Here is a 15021-nt window from a genome sequence, read left to right as displayed (position 1 = left end):
TGCCAGAATCAGCTCCATCCAGGGAAAAGTCACCCAGCTCGGGTGCCAACCATAGGAGTGGCTTTCCGCACTGGGTAACCAGAGCCAGAGGCTGCCCCTCCCTCTATCAGCCTCCACAATTTATTGAAAAACAGAAACCCTGAGAATGGCTCCAGGCTGGGCTCTGTGAGGTTTTCACAAAATAGCCCCAGGGAAAAGCTACTGTTTGTTGAAAGGCCTCAACTCTACCCAGAACCTAGTCTCATCACTGCATTCCCCTCATTTGTGATTCTCAAACCAGATCACCCTCCCATTAAACTAATCTGGGAAGGGGATCTCAAAATTTTGGGTAAAGCAGAGCATTTTTCTGCCTGTTAGAACAATCTGACTTAAGAAACCAATGAAGCCACAGGACCTCAAGCTGACCACAGACGCCAAAAAGAGGCTGGCTACAGACACAAGGGAGATACAAGATTTTTCCCACCCCTCCCCAAAAAATCAAAGAACTTTTTTTTTCTTTCCTCTTCTTTTTCTTTTTTCTTTTTTGGTTCCTTATAAATAAGAAAAAAAATTTTTGCTTTTCTAAAACTTTTATTAATCATCAATTTTTGCCTTTTTTGAAAAAAAATAGTTTTCCAGTAACTTTTTTTTCCTCTTATAATTTTTATTTTTGGGGTACGTGAAGGTGCGTTTTTCTTTCTTTTCTTGTCTTCTTTCTCTTTTTTTTCTTCTTTTTTAATATCTTTTTGTTTTTGGTTTAGCTCTACTGAACTTCTGATCTTTTTATTCTCCCTTCCTTAGACTTTTCACCTTTTCCTCTCTTTGTTCTTCTTTATATGACTTAACTCTTGTCCTGCACATCCTCAGACAAACCATAGTTAACTAGTAGATCCTATCCCCCATTGTGTACACACTTAATCCACAAATTTATTACTCAATTCAAAACCTCTGAGACTTAAATTCCTTAATAGAAGTACTACCTCTTTATACCTATATTACAATTTAAGCATTTTTTAAGTCTTTCATATCTCTTCTATGTCCCCCCAATCTCTCAATATACTCACGTTCCTCTCTAAATAGATGTTCTTTAATCTCCATAATATCAGTAATTTTTACTTGTCTATTTTGTCTGGTCTCTTTTCATTTCCCTTTCCCTTTCTTCTTTTTCCACTCTCTCTCTACTTGAATCCTACCCAACCTATTTCCTGCTTTGAGATTAGGACATAGTTAACTCTCCCTGTGCCTCCCCACACCAATCTATTCCTATTTTTTACTCACATCTCTCCCTAACCCTAATAATTTCTGGTTTTCCAAATTCTTCTCTGCGGTTCGAAGCCCATTAACATATAGTTGTTTGATGTTGAATAGATGTATCTGTTGAACTAGATTTTATCTGTAACTATTGACTGTACAAATTCACACGTTGGTTGATGGTAGCCTTAAGATAGTGTTCTAGCACAAAACTGGTGCTATTTTCATCTCAAATGGGCAGAGTAAGCCTGCAAAACACAAGAATAATGGCAAATCCAGGGGACAGAACAGATAATGAATAATCCAGAGGAGAGTTCCCAAATAGTTCTACAAACACTGCTGGCAAACATGATAAATGAAAAGTTTGAAAACATACAAAGGACTCTGTATAAGAGTGATAGGGAAAGAGAGGAGGCACCCCGAAAACATATACAGGAATATCATCAGCGTGAGGGAGCTACTCAAAAACTGATACAGGATTTGGGTGAGCAGGCTGAGAACACTCAAAGAGAACTGCAGGAATCCCTCGAACGGGAGGAAGCTAATCAAAGAGTAATACAGGAATTGAGAGAGCAGGATGACAATACACAAAGATCACTTAAGGCATTCATGGAATCCATTAACAAAGAGTTAAAGGAAGTCAGGGAGACCACAAAGGGAATGCTGAATGGAACCCAACAGAAGGAATGGGAGTCCAAAGAAACCATAACCAATCAACTAAGTGATTTAAGAATAAACACTGAACATCAAATTAAGGAAATAAAGAAATTCATACAAGACCTAAAACAGAAATTCAACAAAGAATTTGAAGCCATCAAAGCTGACCAACTAGAAGGAAATGGGATAAAAAACAAAGTAGAGAGTCTTGACAGCAGGTTAGACCATGCAGAAGATCGAAACTCAGGGATTGAAGAAAGCCTAGATATTATAGAGAAAGAACATACAACCATCCAAGACAAGTCCAAGAAATATGATAGATATATCCAACACTTGGAAGACACCATCAGACAGCCTAATCTAAGGATAATGGCTGTAGAGGAGCACCTAGAAACAGAAGTTAATGGTCTAGGAAATTTGTTTAACAGGATCCTAGCAGAGAACTTCCCAAACAGACAAAAAGATAGGCCTATTCAGATACAAGAAGCTTTTAGAACCCCAAATAGACCAGACCAGAATAGGACATCCCACCATCACATTATAATCCACACAGGATCAACTCAGACCAAGGAAAAGATCCTTAAAGCTGTCAGGGAGAAAAGGTTAATCACCTACAAAGGGAAACCAATTAGAATCACCTCAGATTTCTCAGCAGAGACAATCAAAGCAAGAAGAGGCTGGAATGTTGTATGCCACGACCTACAAACAAACAACTATCAACCAAGAATACTGTAACCAGCTAAACTCTCCTTCATAACTGAAGGCCAAATAAAAACCTTCCATAGCAAAGAAAAATTGATACAATACATCTCCATCTAACCCAGTCCTACAAAAGATTCTTAAAGATGTCCCACACATAGAAAACCAACAAGACCACAACAAAGGCCAAGAAACCGCACCCAAACTGAGAACCCAAGAACCAAAAGAAGAACCCAGTTTTCGCAGCCCCCAAGAAGGTGGATAACATGGCAGGAACTCCCTAATACCTCTCAGTCTTATCTCTTAACGTTAACGGAGTGAACTCCCCAATTAAGTGACATAGACTGTATAGTTGGATTAAAAAACAAGACCTTTCTATCTGCTGCCTTCAGGAGTCTCATCTTGCCCGTAAAAACAAAGAGATTTTCAATATTAAAGGCTGGAACAAAATCTACCAAGCAAACTGCTCTCATAAACAGGCGGGAGTTGCAATCCTAATATCAGATAAAATATACTTCAAATTCAAATTCGTGAGAAGACATAAAGAAGGTCGCTACATACTAATTAAAGGATCTCTCCTTCAGGAGGATATTAAAATTCTAAATATCTATTCGCCAAACAATGGAGCACCCAAATTTATCAAAGAAACACTACTTTCCCTCAAATCCAATATAGATCCAAAGACATTATTGTTGGGGATTTTAACACACCACTCACCCAAGTAGATAGATGAACTCGGCAAAAACTCAACAGAGAAACCGCAGATCTAAACAGCTGCATAGATGAACTAGACTTAACAGACATCTACCGAATATTTCACCCAACAACATCAGAATACACATTTTTCTCAGCAGCACATGGAACATTTTCTAAAATAGACAACATTTTAGGCCACAAAGCAAACTTGTCTAAGTTCAGAAACATTGAATTTATACCTTGCATTCTCTCGGACCACAAGGGAATAAAATTAGAACTCAACACCAAAAGCCACCAAAGAAATTCCGGTATCACATGGAGGCTGAACAACACAATGCTGAATCATGATTGGGTCATGGAAGAGATTAGAAAGGAAATTCAAATGTTCATGCTATTCAACAAAAATGAACACACAAATTACCACCTCCTCTAGGACACAGCAAAGGCAGTACTCACAGGCAAGTTAATATCTCTGAGCTCCTGCATCAAAAAATTGGAGAGATCTGAAACTGAAAATTTAAGGACACAGTGAATCCTCCTTGCAAAAGAGCAGCAAGATAAACCCCAATCCAGTAGACAGAAAGAAATAATTAAAATTAAATCAGAATTAAATGAATTAGAATCCAAAAAAACTATAGAAAGAATCAACAAAACAAAGAGTTGGTTCTTCGAAAAACTCAACAAAATGGACAGACCCTTAGCAAATCTTATCAGAAAAAGAAGAGAACACACCCAAATTAATAAACTCAGAGATGAGAATGGAAACATCACCACGGAAACAACCAAGATTCAGAACATTATAAGGGAATACTTCTCAAAACTTTATGCTAATAACTTTGAGAATTTGACAGAAATGGACCTTTTCCTAGCAAATATTGACATGCCAAAACTAAACCAAGATGAGTTAAACCAGCTTAACAGGCCCATATCAAGCATTGAAATAGAAACAGCAATAAGAAAGAGACCTCCCAGCTAAGAAAAGTCCAGGACCAGATGGTTTTACAGCAGAATTCTACAAGGCCTTCCAAGCAGAGCTTACACCAATACTCCTCCAACTCTTTAATGAAATTGAAAGAGAAAGTTCACTACGTAACACATTCTATGAAGCCATCATAACGCTCATCCAAAAACCAGGCAGGGACTCATCAAAGAAAGAGAACTATAGACCCATTCTTTGATGAACATTGATGCAAAACTTCTCAACAAAATTTTGGCGAATAGATTTCAACAATTCATCCAAAAAATCATACACCACGATCAAACAGGATTCATTTCAGGGATGAAAAGCTGGTTTAATATATGCAAATCAATTAATATTATTCATCACATCAACAGGAGCAAGAATAAGAACCACATGGTTATCTCAATAGATGCAGAAGAAGCATTCGACAAGATCCAACACCCCTTTATGATGAAGGTTTTGGAAAAATTAGGAATCCATGGAACATTCCTCAATACAATAAAGGCTGTATATGACAAACCTACAGCCAGTATTATACTTAATGGTGAAAAACTAAAGCCATTTCCTGTGAACTCAAGAACAAGACAAGGATGCCCACTCTCTCCACTTCTCTTCAATCTAGTATTAGAATATCTAGTTACAGCAATAAGAAAAGATGCAGACATAAAGGGGATCCAAATAGGGAAAGAAGAAATAAAACTCTCCCTCTTTGCAGATGACATGATCTTATATTTAAAGTATCCCATAGACTCCACTCCCAAATTACTCAAGCTGATTCAAAACTTTGGCAAAGTAGCAGGTTATAAAATTAACCCCCCAAAATCAATGGATTTTCTGTATGCCAACAATGAGGAAAGAGTGGCTGAAATTAGGAAAGCAACTCCATTTGTAATAGCCCCACAAAAAATAAAATAGTTAGGAATTAACTTAACCAAAGAAGTGAAGGACCTCTATGATGAAAACTTTAAAATCTTGTAAAAGAAAATCAACTCAGAACTTAAAAAATGGCAAAACCTCCCATGCTCCTGGATTGGAAAGATTAACATCGTGAAAATGGCAATACTTCCCAAGGCTATCTACAAATAATTTAATGTGATATCTATCAATATTCCAACCTCATTCTTCAAGGAAATAGAAGAGGTAATCCAAAAATTCATATGGAACAACAAAGGACCCCGAATAGCAAAAACGCTCCTCAACAGAAAGCACACTGCTGGAGGAATACCAATACCAAATTTCAAACTCTACTATAAAGCCATAGTAATCAAAACAGCTTGGTATTGGCATAAGAACAGACCTCAGGAACAATGGAATAGAATTGAAAACCCAGAAATGAACCTACAGACCTAGCGCCATCTAATCTTCGATAAGGGACCTAAAACAATAGAATGGAAGGAAGACAGCCTCTTCAGTAAATGGTGCTGGCAAAATTGGTTAACTACATGTAGAAAATTTAAGCTAGATCCTTATATATCACCCTGCACCAGAATCAACTCCAAATGGATCAAAGGCCTCGAAGTCAAAACAGACACTCTGAAAACATTACAGGATGGAATAGGAGAAACCCTAGGTCTCCTTGGCTCAGGCCCAAATTTTCTGAATAGAGACCGGAAACACAACAAATCAAAGAAAGGCTGGACAAATGGGATTGCATAACGTTGCAGAGCTTCTGCATGGCAAACGACATAGCTAGCAAGATCAATAGAAAGCCCACAGATTGGGAGAAGATCTTTACTAGCCATACAACCGACAAGGGTCTCATATCTAAAATATACTTGGAACTCAAAAATTTAATCCCCCAACAACAAATCCTCAAAGAAACAACGGCCCAATAAATAAGTGGGCTAAATATTTAAAGAGAAACTTCTCTGAAGAAGAAAGAAGAATGGCCAATAGACACATGAAGAAATGCTGAACCTCCCTAGCCATAAAAGAAATGCAAATCAAAGCAACATTGAGATATCACCTCACTCCAGTTAGAATGGCAAAAATCAAGAACTCTAACAACAACAGTTGCTGGAGGGGATGTGGACAGAAGGGAACCTTACTTCATTGTTGGTGGGAATGTAAACTTGTTCAACCTCTTTGGAAAGCAGTATGGAGGTTCCTCAAAAGACTTCACATAGAGCTCCCCTATGACCCAGCAATCCCACTTTTGGGCATTTACCCAAATGTTTACAAACAAGACCACACTAAAGCTACCAGCACAACTATGTTTATTGCAGCATTATTTACCATAGCTAAGATATGGAACCAACCCAGATGCCCTTCAGTAGATGAATGGATCAAGAAAATGTGGTATATATACACAATGGAATTCTTTGCCTCCATCCGAAAGAATGACATTGCCCCATTTGTTTGGAAATGGAAAAACTTGGAAAAAATTATATTAAGTGAAGTAAGCCAGACACAAAGAAACACAGGTCCCATGGTTTCCCTTATTTACAATATCTAGTATATGTATGAGTCAAGCGGAAAAAGTCAGATATTGTGATGTTAGGAAAATGAATCCTTAGGTAGGTATTTTAATGTTTTTTTTCTTTCATGCATGTGTTTCTAACACATTTATAAGTTTATTTCTTTGTTGCTTTTTATGTCCCTCCCCCACAGTATAACCCCCGCTTTCAATATATTTGATGTCAGTATAACTTATGGAGGAGATGGGGAAAAACAAGTCATTTAAGGATTCAGATGGACCTGTTGCAACAATGAGAAATACAAATTGTAATGGCAAAAAGGAGCTTTACAATGTCGGTGGACGGGGAGGGAGGGGGGAGGCTGGGAAGGGAGGTGGATGGTAAACAAAGGAGAAGGCTGCAATGCTTGGTAAGAAATGTATGCATTATCTTGCCCATGTAATTGTAACTCCACTGTATAGTATGTTCACAAATAAAATAAAATTTAAAAAAAGTGTGAGAGTGGCCATAAAGAATGGGAAGAGTGAACAAATTCTATTTTAAAAGTACACTTTGTATAGTATTAGCTTGTGCTTTTCCAAAGCTATCCCAAATAAGGAGTTAAGTGCACCAGAGCAGTTGTTGGAAATATCTTGGTGTTTTCTCCTATATGACATCTCATATCCCAACTCGAAAGATACCCAGCAAGGCATAATTTACTTCTGGAGAAGGAAGTGCTACTGGCTGGAACCCAAACAAGCATGTTGAGTAGGCAGTCAACCATTGGTTCTCACTGATCACAACCTCGGGATCATAATCTTTCTTGCTCAAACTTTCAAACTAGACAAAACCAGTACATCTGGCCAACGTTTGTCAGAAAAGCAATCTTAACTTCTGGTAAGAGAGCAGCTATCCTTTAAAAGGCAGTGAATATGTCAAGCACTTTGGCAGATTCTAACTCCTACAGTTCTCCCTTCTTTTAACTTTTCTTCAAACCTAGTCAGCTTTAATAGACATTCCGATTCAGCAGTATCCAAAGGGAGAATATTTAAGAAATGGGTGTTGGTTGCTGTATGAATGAGGGCAGTTTACAAAACAAACACAGGCATTACTATGAAAACAAGTACTAGAGGCAAATATGGACTGCAGCATTCCTTTGTCTTTCAAAGTATTAATCAACAAGCTAGTAAATGTTTTACCTATTGCCAGTCTTCAATCTTTGTAAGACCTTTGTGCAATATTGGTTTCTTATCACCACAGACACAATTCCCTTTCCAGCTAGTATACCTAGATCTATCCTTTCCATGCCATCCTACTAGTGGCATTTAGTTGTTCTGTTATTGCCTTGATTGTGTATAATTATAAGGCCCTGGTGATAAGAAATCGAGTCCAATCTATTTATGTGTAACAAAACCTACATTTTATAGGTATTACCAATTTAAAGCTAGAAATCAAATAGCAGGTTTTGATTAGGAACTCTTTGGGAGACCCCAATAGCATCTATGTAAATATGAGTGTTGGAAACCCTCTGGGGATAAGATCTTTCTCCTTACCTAGTGTTAGGATTTTATTAACCTGGCCAGTCCAAACAGCTTGAATGCAATGGGTGTACATTGAAACAAAGTGCAGTTTCCAACCCAGTTGGCCAGTAATGTCTTCAACACTAGTCCTCTGCAATACCAGGCATCTTTCTAGGACTTAAATAATAAAGTTGCTTTTGGATTGTATTTGTCCTTTAATGACCAAACATTGCTCATAATAGTTGGTGGTTTTGAGCTCACTGATTAAGTAGTGGGACTGGCTCAACTGAGGTCATGTGGTTCTCACCTCTTCAATTACCCTGGAAGATCCAGGGTATAAACAGAGAGTTTATCTTTATCAAAAGGAAGGTTCTCACATGTCCAGGCTGAACTTTTCTCGCTCTCTAAGTTTGACAGTCATGCTTGATAAAATATGACATCAGCCCTCCCATTAAAATTTTTGTTGGCTTTACACAATTGCTTAGATGGTAAACCATCCCTCCCACCACCCACATTCCTCACCCAAGGCTGTTTGAAACAGTTTTTTTTCAGTCGTGGGGCCTGAATTCTGGGCCTGGTCACTACCCCTCAGCCCTTCAGCTCAAGATTAGTGCTCTACCACTTGAGCCACAACACCATTTCTGCTTTTTCTGCTCATGTGGTGTTGAGGAATCGCACCCAGGACCTTATGTATGCATGACAAACACTACCACTGAGCTAATTTCCCAGCCCTTGAAACAATCTTATATTTTTTATATAAGATTGTTTATATATACCACATTTTCTTGATCCATTCATCTACTGAGGGGCATCTGGGTTGGTTCCATATCTTAGCTATGGTAAATAATGCTGCAATAAACATAGTTGTGCTGGTAGCTTTAGTGTGGTCTTGTTTGTATACATTTGGGTAAATGCCCAAAAGTGGGATTGCTGGATCATAGGGGAGATCTATGTGAAGTCTTTTGAGGAACCTCCATACTTCTTTTGGGTGGGGGGGAGGGATGAGGCTGGGAAGGGAGGTGAAGGGTAAACAAAGGAGGAGGCTGCAATGCTTGGTAAGAAATGTATGCATTATCCTGCCAATGTAATTGTAACCCCTCTGTACAGTATCTTCTCAAATAAAATAAAATTAAATTTTAAAAAAGATTGTTTATTACATAACTATTATTACATAACTATTCCAAAAGCATGTACTCATCATTCCTATGTTTCCCCTATTTGCTGGTCTTTAAAACCTTCAAACTTAAATAACATCCTTTTAAATAAAATATTCAGGAAAAAATAATCCTATATGAATTTTTTTTATCAATAGTCATAAAAAGAACTTTTTAGAGCTGGAACATTGTAAATAACCAAATTTCAAGAGCCTTTTGCTACTAAGTCGGTTAATTACTGAATGTCTGTAACAGATCCTTCTGAAGATATTTACACAGAAACAGGCATATAGAGGATTTAGTTTACCAAATGCACATTAAAATTAGAGCACAAAAATAAAAATCAGGCTTAACGCATATTTTCATATCTTTCTCCACATTCTCCCTAAAAGACGAGAATATTAAGAATGTCTGATGGAGCATACTTAGCTTCAATTTTCTTGGGCTTCCTAGGTTTAGAATTCTTAGGTTTAGAATTCTTAATTCACAGAGACATGCTGTAATGGGAATAAGAATTTTTGGTGCGCTTTGCCCTTCAGACTGAGTTTCTTATTCACTGCTTTTCTCAACTCCCTTACTAGAGAATTTTCTCAGAGCTGACTCCATCTCCAACTTTTCATTCTTCTCAGCTGGACAAATGAAGTTGTAGATCAAGACTCTTAGAAACAAAGGATTGAAGATCTTGAATCTAAGACACTTCTCTCATACACAGTCCCTGCAAACACACAACTACCAAAGCAATATTAATAGTTTCATTTTTTTCTACTATGGCCAATGCATTAGATTGCTTGCTCTGAGGGTACATGTTTGGGCCTCTTCCTGATGTTGTGGATTAACTCTACATCTTAGGTCCATTGTCAGCAACAAAGGTTGGCAGGTTTAGCCCATCCTGGAGGTTGGCTTAACAGGGCAATTGGATGTCTCTCCTCTGGAGGGCTCCTAGGATCCTTCATGAATGGCATGGAAGATCTGTGTTGGAAATACCGGGGGAAATTAATGTATCCTACGAACACCAACTTATCAAGGCAAAATTTACTCCTGCAGAAGGCATCCTGTCTTTCGCATGCCCAAGTTGAAAAAGCACACTGGTTACGCAGCCCACCACTGGTTCCCACGAATTTGAAATTTGAGATCATCTTTCATGATGGCTCAAACTTTTGACCCCTTTCAAACTAGTCAAAAGCTTTAATAATCAACCAAATCCAGAAAACCTGTCCATAGTAAAAAAAAAAAAAAAAAAAAAACCAACTTTTACCAAGCTGGTGTTCTACGAATAGTTCCATGTCTCTTGCCTCTAGCACTTCTAGAGAAGCATTGATAAGGTTGCGACTATCTTTACTAGGGCAGTGCTTATATTAGTAAAGCACTTCATGATTTAACTTCTACAATTATCCTATGTGATTTTACTTTCTTTTCTTCTGACCTAGAAAGCACTAACTTTCCTGTTCAGCAGTATCAAATATGATATTTTCAGTTAAAAAAGTGTTTGGTTAGTGTTTGGTTAAGGCAGTTTTTCAATCACAACAAAACTTAAACAAGAGATAAAGCACACATCCACACATTATTCTGAAAACAATTAATAAAGAGGTAAATATTGACACCATGACTCATTTTTAAAATGTTTGTTCCATCATGAAACTAGTAACAGGTCTGCCACAACACAGAGACACACAAACTTTTTTTTTTAACTGACTGTGGGCTGGTCTTGTGTTTGGTCTCATGCTCTGAGCATTGTCCCAAAGCATTTTTTCTCAAGGCTACCATTTTAGTCACAACTCCAGTAGTATCCTTTTGCAAGGTAATTGGAAATAAAGTCTCATATTTCCTGCTTTGTTTGGCTTCAAACACAGCTCCTCAGAACTCAGCTACCTGAGCATCTAGGATTACACTCAGCTTCATCTCAGTTTTTTTGGTAACTTGTTTGCCAGAATTCAATATTTGTAAGATGTTCTGTAGCACTGGCCTCCAACCACCACACAGATTCCCTTTCAAGTATATTTATTATTTTTAACAGGTTTTTTTTGTAAAAATACTGTACAGAGGGGTTATTTACATGAGCAAGGTAAAGTGTACTTTTCCAATGAAGCATTGTTTCAACGTCCTTTGTTTTGCCTGTACCATCCTTAACCTTCCAGCTCCACAACTACACTAAACACTCCCTCCCACCCCTGCCTAAATTGTAAAGTTTGTTTTTCAATACTGTCTTGTGCATCTCATTGTTGGAATGGGTCAAACTCTATCCCTATTTAAGCATTTTGTTTTTTCCCCTTTCCCTCCCCAAATTAGAGAACTGTATATACAAGATGTAGGGCACCAACCTCAAACACAGTGGAAACAGGGCTTATACCGTGGGGTGGGGGATACAAAGAAACAAAAATCATATGGAACATTATAATATGTTAGAAACAAGAGGAAGTAAGAAAAAAATCACTTGTATCCCTATCTTGAGGTTCATTTCACTTATCTTCATCTTATCTGGTCAAGTATTTTATTTAGACCAATTTTTTCCAATATAATCCTACCAGTGGCTCCTACTTATTTTTCCTTGGTGGCATTTCCAATTAACAAACCCTGAAGATGAATAAAAGCACATATTGGAATAATTCGATTGTGGAGAACATACATCGTGGAGATTAACAGAATACAACTAATTTGAATTGCTGTTTCTGGTTTCTAGCTTTAAGCTCTTTGGGAGATTTTCAGGGGCCCCTAAATAGCATAGTTGTAAATATAAAGTTTGAATGACCCCCTAATTATGAAGTCTCTCCTTACTTAATGTAAGGTGTTTGAGAATGCTCAAGTGTGGGTTGGCCAACTGAACCAAAGCATAGATTCCACTACAATTGGCCAGTAACATCTCCAATAGTGGTCTTCTTCAATGCCACCATACATTACCTTGTCTATGCTTAGTACTTACTGCTCATCTCAAAGGGTTGGCCTTCACTACATCCAGGTAAGTTTTCCAGAAATGTCAAATTTTCCCGAGGTATAGACTGACCTTGAAAGAATGGAGGCAGTCAGTTTCAGGGGTTTTTGAAAAAGACTTTTGCTTTTGAGAAGAGCAACAGCGTATTCCAAGTTGTCTCAAATCACATTTTGCTGACCAATCATGAATTTCATGCCCATGGGGTCTGAGCTCCATGACAGCACAAAGAGGACCTCTTGTGTGGCCTCCCTTCCACATAGTCATAGCAGTACTCAGTATGTGGACAGAATGATCACGGTATTTACCTCGCTTATCCAGTAACAATTTCAATCTGGGTAGACTCAAAATTGGAAGGCATACATAGAGTGTCTACTCCATGACTGAAGTTGCAATCATACCGTAGGATTAACTTGAGGGTCCATTGAGGCCCTGGAACTAAGCAAGTTCACTTTTAGGGCATTAACACTGGAGTTGCCCAAGCCGGATGTTTTCACAAGTCAATACCTGACAAATATTAAACACATATCTGGACATTATGAGACTGGATAATGTTTTTGACCAATTTGATCATTAACACCCTCCTTACTAGAAGGCAATCCCCCTCCCCACTAGAAGGGAAACTTGCATTTCTGCTAGACAGAAACCCCCAAAACTCCCTCCCACTTAGTAGGAAACCCTCTGTCCCTCTTGGTAGGAAACCCTTTAGGAATAGCTTGCATTTTTTTTGGTTGGTCTTGGGGCTGAACTCTAAGCGTGAGTGCTGTCCCACAGCTTTCAGCTCAAAGAGAGTGCTCTATCACTTGAGCCAGAGCCACATTTCTGGTTTTCTGATTGGTTTATTGGCAGTAAGAGTCTCATGGACTTTACCTGCCTGGCCTAGCTTTGAACTTCCATCCTCAGATCTTAGCCTCCTGAGTAGCTAGGATTAGAGGCATGAGTCACACTTGCCCTTGTTTTTTTCTTTTTCTTTTTTCTTTGTTTTGGGAGTTGTGAGGCCTGAAATCTGGGCCTGGACAGTGTTCCTCATCTCTTCAACTCAAGGATAGCACTCTACCACATGAGCCACAGCACCAATTCTGGCTTTTTCTGCATACGTGCTGCAGAGGAATCGAACCCAGGGACTCATGCATGCAAGGCAAGCACTCTAACGCTGAGCCACCTTCTCAGTCCTTCATCTGATTTTTTTTCAGATAATGTTTCTAAAATTAATTTTCCAACCCTACTAGAGCATTTAGTTTATGGATTTAAAAAAATCTTTTAAGTGAAGTGAGTCAGTCCCAAAGAACCATAGCCCCCATGGTTTCCCTTATTTGCAATAACTAATATATGTCTGAGACAAACAAAAGGGTCAAATAAGTTGATGTTAGGCGAAATGAACCCCAAAATAAGGATTCAAATGTTTTTTTTCATTCAGGTGATTGTTTCTAACATATTTATAATATGATTTCTTTGTTGCTTTGTATGTCCCTCCCCCATGATATAACCCGTGCTTTCACTGTATTTGATGTTGTTATAATTTGTGTAGGGTAAGGCAACAAAATCGTTTAAATAGGGATACAGGTGGACCCATTGCACCAATGAGATGTACAAGTCGTTATGTCGAAAACAAACTTTACAACTTTGGTGGGGGGAGGGGTGAAAGGGGGCACTATGGGGGCTGACGTGGGGGAAGATGAGAAGGGATAGGAAGGGGAAACGAAGGAGGAAGCAACAATGGTTGATAAGAAATGTACTCATTATCTTGCCCATGTAATTGTAACTCCTCTGTACAGTATTTTCACAATAAAAATCATAAAAAATATTTAGGTATAATTAACAAACTCCTGTTGATCTTATTCTACTTTACATTTTATTTTTGTCAATCCTGGAGCTCCCGGAGCTTCTTTTACTCAAGGCTAGCACTCTACAGTTGAGCCACAGTGCCACTTCCACCCTATTCTGTTTATGTGGTGCTGAGGAATAAAACCCAGGGCTTTATACATGTGAGGCAAACAATTTAAAAACGAAGCCATATTCTCAGCCCCCAAACTATATTTTATTTATACTAATTATCAGAATAAAACTGATTCATAAGCTGCTATCTCAGTTCTGGCTTTTAACTTTTTGGAAATTTTGGGAGGATCCTGAATAGTACCTTTTAAATATGAAATATGAATGACCTTCTAGGGAAGGGGTCTCTCCTAACTAATATAAAATGTTTGAGAATGGACAGGTGGATGAAGTGTTATGGTGAAAGGGAAGGCCAATTGAAACAAAGCACAGGTATTACTCTAGTTGGCCAGGAACATCATCAACACTGGTCTTCCACAATACCATTGGACATTTCCTCTGGCTATGCTTAGTGCTTACTACTCATCTCTTCACAGATTCGGCCTCCACTGCATCTTGATAAGTTTCCCACAAATGCCAGTTGTCCCCCTACATAGAAAGGCAAGAGGTATTGTTGGCCTTGGGAAGATAGGGTTTTTGTCTCAGATCCTTACTTTTGTGAACAGCAACAGCACAGACTTACAAGTTTCCCCAGGCTGTGTTTGACCGACAGATAATGCATTCCATGCCTTGGGGGTCTGAGGTTCATCACAGTGGAAAGTGGACCACTTGTTTTTCTGGTTTCTGTCCCACACAATCTTAACTGTAATGGTGGGCAGAATATTTAATCCATTTCACCCAAGCATTGTTTTTTGTTGGTCATAGGACTTGAAATCTGGGACTGGGTGCTGTCCCTGAGCTCTTCAGCTCAAGGTGAAAGAAAGCCTTACTACTTGAGCCTAGCGCCAATTTC

The sequence above is a fragment of the Dipodomys merriami genome, unplaced genomic scaffold (genome assembly GCF_024711535.1).
Source record: "Dipodomys merriami isolate MVZ:Mamm:240054 unplaced genomic scaffold, mDipMer1.0.p SCAF_166, whole genome shotgun sequence".
Taxonomy (NCBI): Eukaryota; Metazoa; Chordata; class Mammalia; order Rodentia; family Heteromyidae; genus Dipodomys; species Dipodomys merriami.
Note: the sequence above shows the minus strand (reverse complement) of the source record.